The sequence below is a fragment of the Lemur catta genome, chromosome 1 (genome assembly GCF_020740605.2).
Source record: "Lemur catta isolate mLemCat1 chromosome 1, mLemCat1.pri, whole genome shotgun sequence".
In the NCBI taxonomy this organism is placed as follows: Eukaryota; Metazoa; Chordata; class Mammalia; order Primates; family Lemuridae; genus Lemur; species Lemur catta.
The window spans coordinates 184588501-184603730 of NC_059128.1; positions in this window are offsets into that span (position 1 = coordinate 184588501).

Consider the following 15230-nt stretch of genomic DNA (forward strand, 5'->3'; position numbering starts at 1 on the left):
TAAACCTCCCCAACATGTTTTATGAAGTCAACATCACATTTAGTAGTAACATTCATCAGGTGTCGGGCAGATGGGACAAGCGGAGGAGGGCATGGGTGTAATCACACCTAATGGGTGCGGTGCGCATTGTCTGGGGGATGGACGTGCTTGAAGCTCTGACTCAGGTGGGGCAAAAGTAGTGTATGTAACCTAAACATTTGTACACCTATAATATGCTGCAATAAAATAAATTAAATTAATTTTTTTTAAAAATCCATATTTTCTCTAATTTTCTTGTTAATGCAGTACTGATATAACCTAAAATTATGTCCCATCTTGTGGAATACTATATTTATTTTAGGTACTTTTCTTGCTGTAACAATTTTTCTTTTATATTTTGGGTGTTTCTGCTCATAACAGCAACAATAGCAGTTGCCATCATTCTTATTGCTGTTGCTACTCAGACTACCACTGCTATGAAGACTCCTCCTATCAACAACACCAAAAATTAATCCTTTTTTATTATTACTCATTTCCAGGCCCTCTACCTCTCAAGATCCTGTCAAGAAACAAAATCCAACTCAGAAGGTTCAAGAAACTTTAATGTAAGAAGTAGTTACAAAGTTGTGGTCAGGATTAAGGAAACCAATAGAGAATGTTGAGGGACCCAGAGATCAGCACCAGTGGGGGCTTTTACCACTCCATAGGCAGAAGGAGGTAAAGGAAGGAAAGAGTGTTACTGGAGAACCAAGCTGGGGGACACATGGAGAATAACCAGCAGAGCCATGTGCTGAATACTTGACTTGACCAAGTTGCTCTGACTTCAAAGTCCATACTCTCACCTTCCACAATAGTAACTTGTTTGTCAGATATTTTCTGAGCTCCTTTTGTGCTAGGCACTGCCAGAGGTATTGACCATAGAATGAAGAGCAAGTCAACATGATCCTTGCCCTATGTTCTGCTATTTTCTCTAAATTAATGTATGACATCTCTTTTACTCTATTCAGAACTACTTCTTCACAAATAAGGGGAATTTTGAATGTTGTTAGCATATGTTTTCATTCATTTCCCATAATACCAAAAGAAGAGAGGAAGAGATTTAAGTAGTGTGGTTGAAGAGATTTCTCCTGTTATTTCTCTCAAAATTTGTTGGAAGTTCTGCCTCCACAGTCAGCAAACCCAGTTGAGGGCCCAAGTGGTAACACAACAGCATGTACAATGTTGTTGGAAATCCGTTTGTTCTGCAGCTTCAGTGTGTTAGCTGTCAGATGAAAAGTCAACCAGACTGACATACTATGCTTCTGTTTTTGGATCTCTGACTGTTCACCTCTTGTTCAAAGTTTGTTTCATAGTAGCCCTGCTTCCAGATCTTACCTCTCCCAAGATAGGAGCTTCTTAGCTTAGAGCTGTCTCTTCCAGTCTGGCTGAGCTGCAGTTGGGGAACTGGCTCAAGACAGAATGTTTCCATTCATTCTCACAATTCACACATGCCTGTAGTCCATGACTCTCTAGCTGGTGGATATTATTGATGACCTTCATATTTGTTTGTTTTTTTCTACAATGAAACTTACTAATGATAATTGCACTGTGTTGAACTGGTGTGCTATATAAATTAGATTGAACTCGTGTCTTGACGATGATCATTGGATTTGCAGTATGAGGTTAAGACCTTTCTGAAGTTCAGCATAGACAGTTTAGGTCACTCTAATTTTTGGTTGTTTTGGTTAGCTTTACTGCTATCAGGGAGGGGAAATCTTGTAAACGTGACTATATGTCTATAAATTTTACACAAGTGTTTGAAAGAAGAAATGGTTGGTTATAGCAAATGAAGAAGAATGAGACCATGTACCCAACTAGGAATAACAATAGCTAAATAAAGAGGAAAATAAGGAACTTAGGTACAAGAGTTTGTTTTGTTTTGTTTTGTTTTGTTTTTAAGGTGAATAGGTTCAGATTTTTTTGTTCTTCAGTTGAAGGTGAAGATAAGATGTTAAAATAGAAATGTCCTGCATATAGCTGCAAATATGGGCTTACACTCAAATTCCAGTGAGAAATGGGATAAACAGAGCAAACTGAGGAAGCAGTAGAAAATCCTGGGAGGCAGTTACAGAGGGGGGAAGAGGAGAACGATTCAGCAAAGGAGATAGAAAGGAAGCTGATGGACTGTTGCATAATAGTTTTTTTTAGTTTGATATCAAGAAATCCTTTATTTGAATTATAGGTCTTTCCTGCTGTCACTGATGTTTCTTCATGCTCCACTTTGTATGTGCTTTATCTTCCCCAGTCCATTTAGGCACACTTCCATTATTAAGATAACATGTCCATAAGGTGAAATTCCCAATTAGATATACCTATCAGAATAAACCTCAAGTATTGTGTAATATAAAACCTCCATCATGGAATGAATGCTAAAAAGTCATTTTCACAGGAAGTGTTCTTTTATTATGGACAAATTTATGCTCAGTGATTAGCCCACAAGTCTGACTTCTAAATTTAAAAGCATTCTCATGCTGTTTCTCATGTGATGACTAGGTATCTTTCATGCTGTTAGTTCTTCATTGGTAGCAATACTTACAGCCAAGGTCTGCTGGCCATAAATGCACTATCAGACCTTTATTCTTTTATTCAATATATCTTATAAGATAGTTATGCTAGGTGTTGAGAGCAATTCAAAGATAATATGAGTATCTCTGTCTTTTAGAAGATTAGTGTTCAGGGATTATTGATAGTCACTAGATTCAATTTTTTAAATTGCTTTATTTTCATTAAGGTCTTTCATGACCTCTAGAATGTGTGCAACAATACGGAAGTAACCATCATTTTTAAATGAAAAAATCTAACTAATTTATTCAAAGTGGGGGGGAACTTGAATTGAGGGATAAGGGAAACTGAATTCTTGCCTTTAAAATTGAATGCTTCCCTTGGAACCTGTATCCAGCTTTAATGAATTCATCTTTGATGAATATTAGCCTTGAGTACAATATGTTCTGCAATGCATTATAATTTTCAAAAATTATAATTAATGATTGATTATTGAGTCAATAACACAGATCTTCCTCTTGTTTAGCACAGTGTTAGATAAGAGAAAGAAATTTTAAAGTAATTATAACATAAATTGAGAACCAGTAGTAAAATATGAAATAAATTTTAAATACACCACACAAAGCATAGCCATGAACATTCCCTTATTTAATTATATGCTATTCTGTTTTGAACTGGAACAAATACGATAGCACAGACAATCAGGACTAATATAGATGAGGAAGATTAAAATGTCACAGAGAACAGAGAAGGGTGAAGCTATGTGCACTGGCGTAGTTGGGAAAGTTTCCTTGAATTGCTATGTATTATTCTCTATTTACTTTATCTTTTAAAATTTTATTTTCTAAGAGAAGTTCTTTAGATGCTTCAATACTCATTCTTTGACTCAGTTGTACTGGGGATTTGAATGCACAATTAAGAGGCAAGAAGGCTGTGGCTCACGTTGTAATCCTAAAACTCTGGGAGGCCAAGGCGGGTGGACTGTTTGAGCTCAGGAGTTGAGACCAGCCTGAGCAAGAGTGAGACCTCCGTCTCTACTAAAAATAGAAAGAAATTAGCTGGACAACTGAAAATATATAGAAAATATTAGCCGGGCATGATGGTGCATGCCTATAGTCCCAGCTACTCGGGAGGCTGAGGGAGGAGGATTGCTTGAGCCCAGGAGGTTGAGGTTGCTGTGAGGTAGGCTGATGCCACGGCACTCTAGCCTGGGCAACAGAGTGAGACTCTGTCTCAAAAAAAAAAAAAAAAAAAAAAAGAGGGGAGAAGGCATTATTAAAGGCAGGTGGATAGGAGAACACATAAAATCCTCATAAAAATCACCATTAAAAGGACTACAATGAAAAGGTGAATACATGACATTTCTTTTAAAGCTATTTCCTCATTTTCACTAAACCCACTGCCTGGACTTTTTCCAACACTGAGCCTGTTGGGGTCCAGGGCTAATTTATCATGGATGTTGTGTTCTGGTCATAATTCCTTCCAGCAACTTGGGGAATTGCTGTTCAGACCAACACAGAAAACAATTATGTGATCTGTGCACATATTTAACTAGATAGTGATCAGAAATGACACTTTGTTACAAAATGGAAAATTTGGATAGGATAAGTGAACATTTTCTTGGTTTCTTTAATCCTCTTTGGACCAAAAAACAGGACCAAATGCACATGCATACACAGCTGAAATGATTTTAAATGCCTCAATTTTTTTAGTTTTTTTTTTCCTAAGATAGTTTGAACAAACCACTGCAAATGAATAGTGGTAGTGGTGGATTCTAAGACATTAAAGTGCCTCTTTCCTCAAAGGCCTCTCCCAAGTCCTGCTTTATCCTTCCCCTGTGTTTGACTTTCCGTGTTGCAGTCTCAGGCCTCATGTATATAGGTCACAGGTGTAAGTCCAAGGAGATCACCATGAGGATATAAGAAAAAGATAAAGGGAAGCTTGTCATTGCTCAGCTCTTGTGTATGAAAATACTTTATACCTCTTTACTGAAAAGGGCATTCGGGTCATTCTATGCCTTCTTACTTGAACTTGATCCTGCCAAGTGATTCAGATGACATAGAATATATCTGAGTAGATGCATGTCCTTCCCCTCCCCCCCAAAAAAGTGTATATGCAATATTAGTGCATTTAAAAATTGAAATTAGCATATAAACTGAGCGTCATAGTGCCCTATTATGCTCTAGTTGGAAAAAAGAAAACCAACATAGAAGAGCCAGAGAATAACTATAAGACTGTATGGTAATTCACTGGCTAAATTGTTAATTAAAAGCAATAAAAGACCAATAGAATCATATTCACTTTCTTTTATAAATACATACTTTTAAAAGGCATTTCTGTTGGAATAATTATTTTACCGTCAGATGTACAACTATCTTCCAAAATGAAAACCATCCAAGTTTCAACATACAGGATTCAGCTGCAGCAGCTGTAACACTAAAAAAAACAGCAAATTCAAACCGAAGATGAGCATACTTGGCTAAACAGCAATTTTTCTTCATTGTTGGCTTCTGGTTGTTGTTATTTTAGCTGATTTGATTTGGACAATTGACATTCAGCATCTTAACATTTCTAAACCCTTTTCAGACTCTCTGAGTGAAAATAGAAAAAATAAGAGATGATTTTAAAAAATCTAAATAATGAGAGTCAAGAAATTCTTCAGGGGGAATAAAACCATTTGTAAACCAAGAAAAGAAGGCAAAATGCAAGAAGGTATAGAAAAAACAGCAAAACAAATTTAAAATAGAAGAAAAAAATAATAAAAGATATGTTCTTACCAAGAAAAATAAAACCAATGACAAAAGGAAGTCAAAGTAAAAGGGAGACATTCTAGAAAAGGTTATTCTCTGTGGTCAAGAGAGAGTTGTACAGAAGACAGAAGACACAAGGTCCAGTCTCACTTGTTGTGCACAGTAGTTTTATGACTTCCTGTAGGGTATTGAATCTCTAGGGGTAACAGATCACTTTGCCTCAGAATGTAAACTCACTTCAAATTCTCAATTTTTTTCAGAGAAGACCTTTTTTCATCTTTCTGTTTCTTCATTGCTATAGTTTACTACTAAAAAATTAATAATCATTAGCTGACTGAAAACAGCAAAGTACAACTTGAATACTGTCTGTTTTACAAGTTTAAAATGGTGAAGTAGAAGGGATAATTTAGACCTTGTTTCTCCGAGTCTATTTTTCCACAACTTTTTACAATTCTCTTAAGTGTATATGGCACCCTCATACATTAAAAATGCCTGGTTATGGATGATATCCTGGAAATACTAAATATTTTTAATGTTCTTTGAATAAAATGAAAGCAAGAAAAGAGAGATTAATTTGTGATAATGGAAGATTAAATGCAGACTGAGGGTTGTGCTTATATAAAGACAAAGGAAGTTATTCAGTGTTTCTGTTTTATAGATATAGTACTTCTACTTTAAGTATTTCATTTAGTGTTTCTATTTTGATTATAAATCATGAACAAAATGAGATAATCCATGTGAAGTGCTTAATAGAAGGCCTGATGCTGGAATGTGTTCAATAAATATTAGCTTATTATTATTAACTTGAAGTTGTTTGTATGTCACAGCTTTTACTTTCCCTTGTAAAAGATGATTTGTCAAAGGCACATTAATGCATTAGCAGTAACAGTAGAAACTATTACAATAATAAGAAAATAGGATGGGAAAGAGGAGAAAGACATTGAAATATAAATTATTATTAAAAGGATTTTTGCTATATACCTTCTAGTACCCTCTCTGCTGTAATTAGTGTACACCCTCTCATACCCACCAACTCCCTCCTTTACCAACCCATGTCCACAGCGAGAAGGAATAATTCTTAAAATTCATGAATTAGAGATTGATTTATCACAAAAGGAAGTATCTTTTGGGACTACATTCTTTATCGGTATATGTAAAAAACAAAGTTGCTTTACATTTTTGTTTGGAAAGGATTTTCCCCTCACATTAAGTTCCGGAGAAAATGGCAATGCTTTGTGAACAGAAAACAGGTATCTGATGAAGTCTAGCTTAAAAAATAGTAACAGAACTGAATATATGAAGCCCCTTCACTATACATGAAGCTTCCATCACAGAGAGTAATTAGTAGATGGACAAACAAAAATTGCAAGGAAAATCTTATTATGGCTGTAAAAAGAGGATCATAACTGCTTAGGAGGGTTTGAGAAAGATTAGGTGTCCTGATCTTTGTTTATGCATGTTGAACACAAAAAATGAAGGTGTGGCAATCCCTAAGTCCGGTAAATTTGATTCAAAGTTATTCCTTAGTTAAGAAAGTTAGAGTAACTTCTGCCTCTAAAATGGGTTGGGTAACAATTTAACAGGTAATGTACTTCAGAGGTGAGAGCACTGAGAAAACACTCAACACTGTCTCACTGATGAGTCTGGTTTAGAGAAAGAAAGCCTATTAAACTCAGAAGTGCTTAAAATATTAAGATAACAAACCACCAAAAACCTATAAACACATCAGGTTCGAATGCTTTGCAATGGTAAAAACCAATGCATGAAAGAAAGACAAAGATCAGTATTAAAGTAGCATGGGGAGTCCGAAGATTGATTAATCGGTGATTGATACAGTTGAATATGGGTATGAGAAAAGATCCACATAGTATTCTTCTTGATATTTCTTTATATATTCCTATAAAGTTTATTCATTTGGTCACAGTTAAAAGAACCTTGTATATGCCAGGCACTGTTTTGAGTAATAGGAGAATGCTGGACAACTTGGAGTTTCCTATCCAAAAGGAGCTCAAAGTTTTGTGAGTTAAAAATACATGCAGAAATAAATTACTATGGCACTGAGTGATGAACGTTTTACTTATCCAAGGTTTAAGTAAAAAGTGTAGTGAAAGTAGAGTACAGGAAGCAGCCACATTGCATGGGAAAGATGGAGAAGGCATCTCAAGCAGGAAAGATCTGGCATGGGCCTTGAAAGATGAAGAGGAGTTTTCTAGGGAGAGAAGTGGGAGGAGGAAGGACATTCCACACAGAATAAACAGCATGAGCAAAATGCAAAAGAGTGAAAAGGCAAGCACAAGAAGAAGTCAGGGGAAGAGCCTGAGACAAAGGACCTGTTAGGAGCATTGTGAGGGGACCTAAGCCAGGAGATCAGGCTGCTTGCTGGGCCAGATTGTGGAAGACTCTGTAGGTCCTGCTGAAGAATTTGAACTTTATCCCCTGGGCAGTGGGAGTGGGTTATAGTGAAGGATGTGTGTTTTTGAGGGATGGCACTGGTGGTAATATGGATGTTGGACTGTAGAAGAAAGTGATTAAAGATGAGGACAGTTGAGAGGGCCTTTCAATTCTGCAGGTGAGAAATGATAAGGGCTTCAATAAAGGTAGCGTCAGGGTAGTAGAGTTATGAGTGGGGTTTTGTTGAGAACTTGAATGATAGGACTCCATGTGGATGGCAAAAGGGAGAGAGCATCAAGTATGACTTTAGTTTCTCTCTAGAGAAATGATGTTGCATCACGAAAGAAGTAAGGAGGAGGAACAAGTGATGGGTTTCTGTTAAAATAGGTAAGGATTGTGGCACCAATGGGAAATACTGGTGATTTTTGATAAAGTCAAAAAGATTCAGACTGGAGATACAAATAAGGTTCCAATGTCTTATACGTGTTACTTAAAAGTCAGGACAGATAAAGCGGATAGAGACAAACAAAGCTTAGAGAACCTTATGAAAGTTATAGTTTCAAAATGCTGGCGTAGAAGCAGCTGGCTTCTCTCCCTTCCACCAAAAACTAAAAACAAATGAAATTTTTACCAGCAATAATCCAGAACTCAAGTATGAGGATGAGAGAGTTCCCAGTGCCACAGAGAAGTAGAAAAACTCCAAGCAGATGGTAGAAGATCTAGACTTCCACATCCATCATGCCCCTTGCCCCCATTTTTCCAGGCACCAGCTGTGGGGAAAATATCCCCCCAAACTCACAGTTTCTACACTGGGAAGAGTGAAACTGAGGTGGTGAACCAAATTCCCCAACTTCTCGGGTTCCCTGGCAGAAGACTTGTCCTTACCTTAACACATAGATAGCATGATTGCCTGAAAGGAGAAATTTCCCATGGGACAGGCAGCAATAAATGGGGGAGGCAGGACTACTGCCCCAGCCCAGAAACTCTGATCTGAAACTTGGCCAATGGAGACACCAAATAAGAGTAGCTATAAGAGGTACATTCCCCAGGTCCCCTGGGCATGAACCCCTAGCCAGCCTTGCCACACTGCCAGAATAATCCCTTTGAGACCTCCCCCATTTGGGGCAGACAGTGCTTTGACCATTTACTAGAGCTGAGGTGAACTTTGGCCCAAGGCACCACATAGAACAACCTAGCAGTGAAGATTCACTAAGCAAATATTTTCAATAATTACTAAAACGAGCTGGACAGAGAAAACTGCAGTAAATAACTGGTGCTTCAATGCAAAGACATAGACATATAGTCACAAGAGACATCAGCAAATAGGGAACCATGATGTCTCCAAAAGGACAAAGCAAAAATCCCATGACTGACCCTAATGAAATAAAGATTTGTGAACTCTCTGATCAGGAGTTCAAAATAGCAGTTTTAAGGAAACTTGGTGATCTCTAAGATAACACAGAAAAGAAATTCAGACATTTATCAGATAAATTGGACAAAGAGATTGCAATAATAAAAAAAAAACACATATATCTTAGAACAGAGAAATATATTTAATGAACTGAAAAACTCTGTAGGGGCTCTCAACAGCAGAATGAAACAAGCAAAGGAAAGAATCAGTGAGATTGAAGACCAGCTGTTTAAAAATACACAGTTAGTGGGAAAAAAAAAGAAAACAATGAAAAGGAATGAAGACTGCCTACAAGATGTAGAAAATTACCTCAAAAGACCAAATCTAAGAATTATTGGTGTGCAAGAGGGACCTAAGCAACAGCAAGGGATAGAAAGCTTATTCAAATAAATAATAAGAGGCCAAGTATGGTGGCTCATGCCTGTAATCCTAGCACTTTGTGAGGCTAGGGTGGGAGGATCAGTTTAAGCCAGGAGTTTGAGACCAGCCTGAGCAACATAGAAAGATCCCTGTCTTTACGAAAAATAGAAAAATTAGCCAGCCATGGTAGCACATGCCTGTAGTCCCAGTTACTTGGGATTCTGAGACAGGAGGATACTTTGAGCCCACAAGTTTAAGTTTGCAGTGAACTATGGTGTCACCACAGCACTCTAGACCTAGCAACAGAGTGAGACCCTGTCTCCAAAAAATAAAAAAATTTTAAAAAATAATAACAACAGAAAACTTTGCAAAACTTGAGAAAGATATAAATATCCAGGTAGAGGAAGGTCTTAGAACAACAAACAGATTCAACCCAAATAAGACTACACCAAGGCCTTTCATATTCACACTCTCAAGGTCAAGGATAAAGAAAACATCCTAAGAGCAGCACGAGATAAGAAGCAAATAACATATAAAGGAGCACCAATTTATCTGGCAACAGGCTTCTCAATGGAAACCCTATAGGCCAGGAAGAAGTGGAATGACATTTTCAAAGTGCTCAAAGAAAAAAACTACAACCCAAAATCCAGCAAAATTATCATTAAAATTTGAAGAAGAGATACAGTCTTTCACAGACAAACAAAAGCTGAGAGAATTCATCATCATCTGACTTGTCTTCCGAAAAATACTAAAGGGACTTTTTCCATCTGAAAGAAAAATCACTAATGTGCAATAGAACACTTCTCAAGGTATAAAATTCCTTGGTATAATTAAATCCATGGACAAATCCAGAATACTCTATTATTGTATTTGTGGTGTGCAATCCACTCATAACTGTAGTATAAAGCCCAATAGACAAATGTATCAAAAACAATAGTAGCTACAGCAACCTGCTAAGTGATAGGTAATTTAAAAACATGTAAATTGAGACAACTAAGAGTCAAAATATGGAGGTTAGAGGGATGAAGTTAAAAAGCAAAATTTTTTGTGTTTTTTTGCCTTTGTTTCTATTATTTTATTTGTGCTCTAAGGTAAATTGTCATCTCTGTTAAATAAGTTGTTATACCTATAAAATGTTTTTTGTAAGCCTCATGGTAACCACAGTGCAAAACCCTATAATAAATTCACTAAAAGTAAAAAGCAACAAATTAAAATTTAAGAAACATATAAATATCCAGGTACAGGAAGGTTTTAGTTAAGGGATGTTTACTTAACTACAAAGGAAGATAATAAGAAAGGAAGAAACAAAAGAGGAGTCTCAAAACAACCAGAAAACAAGCAACAGAATGGCAATAGTAAGTCCTTACCTACCTATAATAACACTGAATGTAAATAGTCTCAATTCTCCAAGTAGGAGGTGTAGAGTGACTGAATGGATAAAGAAACAAGACCTAACCATATGCTGCCTTCAAAAAGCCCACTTCACCTATAAACACATACATAGACTGAAAGTGAAGGGATAGAAAAATATAATCTATGCAGTTGGAAACCAAAAAAAGAGCTATTCTTACATACAATAAAATAGATACAAATCAAAGACTATAAAAAAAGACAAGGAAGGCCAGTATGTAATGATAAAGGGGTCAATTCAGCAAGTGGATATAACAATTATTAATACCTATGTACCCAATCTGGAGCTTCCAAATGTATAAATCAAACATTAACAGACCTAAAGGGAGAGATAGACTGTACTGCAATAACAGTAGGGGACTTTAACACCCCACTCTCAGTAACAGACATATCATCCAGACAGAAAATTAACAAATAAATAGCAAAGTTAAACTTCACACTAGATCTAATAGGCCTAAATGACATTTATAGAACATGGCACTCCACTGCTGCAGAATATACATTCTTTTTTCAGGACATGGAACGTTTTCTGGAGTAGACCATATGCCACAAAGCAAATCTATACAAATTCAAAAAATAGAAATCATATCAAGTATAATATCTTCTCCAACCACAATGGAATAAAACTATAAATCAATAATAAGAGGAACCTTGGAAAATACACAGACACAGGGAAATTAACACGTTCCTTAACAACACCAATGGGTCAATGAAGAAATTAAGAAGGAAATTAAAAAATTCATTGAAACAAATGAAAATGGAAATACAACATACCAAAATCTATGGGAAACATTAAAAGCAGTAAGAAGAGGGAAATTTATAGCAAAATTATATCAAAAAAGTAAAAAGACTACAAACTGACAACCTAATGTTACATCTCAAAGAACTAGAAAAGCAAGAACAAACCAAATCCAAAATTAGTAAAAGGAAATTGATAATGATCAGAGCAGAAATAAATGAAATTGAGACAAAAAATGTACAGATTAATGAAATGAAAGGTTGGTTTTTTGAAAAGATAAACAAAATTGACAAACCTTTATCTAGACTGAGAAAAAAAGAAAGAAGATTCAAATAAATAAAATCTGAAATTAAAAAAAGAACATAAGAACTGAGAATACAGAAATACAAAGAATCATTAGCAACTATTATGAACTCTATGCCAACAACTTGGAAAAAGGAATAAAATCTAGGAGAAATGGATAAATTCCTGGACACATACAACCAAACTACCAAGATTGAACTGTGAAGAAGTAAAAAAATCTCACTGAACCAATAAAAAGTAATGAGATTGAAGCTGTATTAAAAAGTCAGGAAATGATGACTTCACTGCTGAATTCTACCAAACATTTAAAGATGAATGAATGCCAATCCTATTCAAACTCTGCAAAAAATTGAAGAGGAAGGAATACTTCCACTCATTTTATGAGGCCAGCATTACCCTGATACCAACACCAGAAAAGGACACAACAAAAAAGAAAAACTGTAGGCCAATATCACTGATGAACATAGATGCAAAAATCCTCAACAAAATACTGGCAAACTAAATGCAATAATGTATTAATAAGATCATTCATCATGATCAAGTTCAACATATGCAAATTGATAAACACACCACATTGACAGACTCAAGAGCAAAAATCATGTGATTATTCCAATAGATGCCAGAAAAACATTTGATAAAATTTAACATCCCTTTATGATAAAAAAACCCTCATCAAAATGGGTATAGAAGGAACATACCTCAAAATAATAAAGGCCATCTATGACAGAGCAGTGGTTATCATCACAGTGAATGGGGAAAACTAAAGGCCATTCCTCTAAAGACTGGAACAAGACAAGAATGCTCACTTTCACCATAATTATTAAACATGATACTGGAAGTCCTGGCCAGTGCAATTACACAACAGAAAAAATTAAAGGGCATCCAAATTGGAAAGGAAGAAGTCAAATTAGCCCTGTTCACAGATAACATGATCTTCTACCTAGAAAAACCTTTAAAAAAAAACTGTTAAAACTGATAAATGTATTCAGTAAAGTTTCAGGATATAAAATCAACACAGAAAAAATAATAGCATTTATATTAAATATATGCCAACAGTAAATAATCTGAAAAAGGAATTAAGCAATCCCATTTATAACAGCTACTAAAATATATACAATACCTAGGGATTAATATAACCAAAGAAGTGAAAGATCTATATGAAGAAAGCTATAAAACTTTGATGAAATACATAGAAGAGAACACAAAAAATAAAAAGATATTCCATGCTCCTGGATTCGAAGAATGAACATTCTTGACAATATTAACCAATTGAATTTATAGATTCAATGCAATCCCTATCAAAATATCAATGACATTCTTCACAGAAATGGAGAAAAAAATTCTGAAATTTTTATGGAACAACAAAAGACTCTGAATAGCAAAAGCAATCATGAGCAAAAGGAACAAAGCTGGAAGCATCATGTTATCTGACTTCAACATTTATTACAAAGGTATAGTAATCAAAACAGCATGATATTGGCATTAAGACAGACACATTGACCAATGGAACAGAATAGAGAACTCAAATATAAATCTATGTGTTTACAACCAACTCATGTTTGACAAAGGTGCCAAGAATTTACAATGGGGCAAGGACAATCTTTTTAATAAATGGTGCCGGGAAAACTGGATAACTATATGCAGAAGAATGAAACCCTTATGTCTCACCATACACAAAAATCAAGTGAAAATGCATTAAAGACTTGAATCTAAGACCAGAAACTACCAAACTACTAGAAGAAAACATTGGGAAAACACCCCAGGACATTGGTCTGGGTAAAGATTTCTTATGTAAGACCTTAAAATTATAGGCAACTGAAGGAAAAAAATAGACAATTGGGATTACATCAAACTAAAAAACTTCCTCACAGCAAAGGGAACAATCAACAAAATGAACAGACAACCCATAGAATGGGAAAAAATATTTGCAAACCATACATCTCACAAGGGACTAATAACCTGAATATTAAGGAGCTCAAACAACTCAATATAAAAAAAAATCTGATTAAAACTGGACAAAATATCTGCACAGAAATTTCTCAAAAGAAGATGTACAAATGGCCATAAGACATACAAAAAAAATGCTCAACATCTACTAGTTAAAGAAATGCAAATCAAAACCACAATGTGATATCATCTTACTCCAGTCAAAATGGCTTGTACCAAAAAGACAGGCAATAACATGCAGGCATGGAGGTGGAGAAAGTGGAACTTCATTCACTGTTTATGGGAATGTAAATTAGTACAGCCACTATGAAGAAAAGTATGGAGGTTCCTCATGAAACTAAAAATAGAACTTCCATATGATTCAGCATTGCACTACTTTATATATATCCAAAAGAGAGGAAATCAATATATCAAAAATGTATCTGCAGTGTTCATTTCAGCACTATTCACAATAGCCAAAATATGGAATCAACCTAAGTGCCCATCAATGGACTAATGGATAAAGAAAATGTGGTACGTATACACAATGGAATAATATCCAGCCATAAAAAAGAATGGAAATCCTGTCATTTGTAGCAACATGAATGGAACTGGAGGCCATTATGTTGAATGAAATAAGCCAAGCACAGAAATACAAATATCACATGTTCTCATATGTGGGAACTACAAAAATCAGATCTCATGAAAATAGAGTAGACTGATGGTTACCAGAGACTAGGAAGCAGGTGGGTAGAGAAAGGGCAAAAAATATAAATGTATTTATTAACATTGATCTGTACACTTAAAAATGGTAAAGATGGTAAATTATATATGTATATTGTACCTCAATATAATTTTTTTAAAAAAGTCATGGCAGTGAATGAGATGACCAGAGGAATGTGTATAGGAAAAAGATAAATCAAAGAGGACTGAGGACAAAATCTTGGGGAACACTGAGATGTTGGAGACGCCAGCAGAGGGATCAAAGACAACAAAACCATAAAAAAAGCAGCAGAGAAGTTGGAGGAAAACTAACAGAGTTAGATTTTGGCTAAACCATTGTGTAAGAAATTGCATCATGTGCTCTTATGTTAACATTATGTTATTCAAATGTGGGCATTTCTAATCTCTGATCCCACAGAGTCATAATCAGGTACCCCTCACTGCCCCGAAGTGCCACCCTTCCCATCTGAAGAGGACAACACTCTACCAGAGTATAACTGGCCTTGGTCAGAGAAGGTAGATGCAACTCTAATCTTAACCCTAACCCTAACTCTCCTTGTGGAAATAACGAGAATTGCAGACATAATAATTATGAGGAAATAAAAGTGATTTTGGAAGTCAACGAACAATGTAAAATCAATAAAGTGAAAGTAGTTACTACACTATATTAAATGTTGACTGAACCTAGGTCAGATTG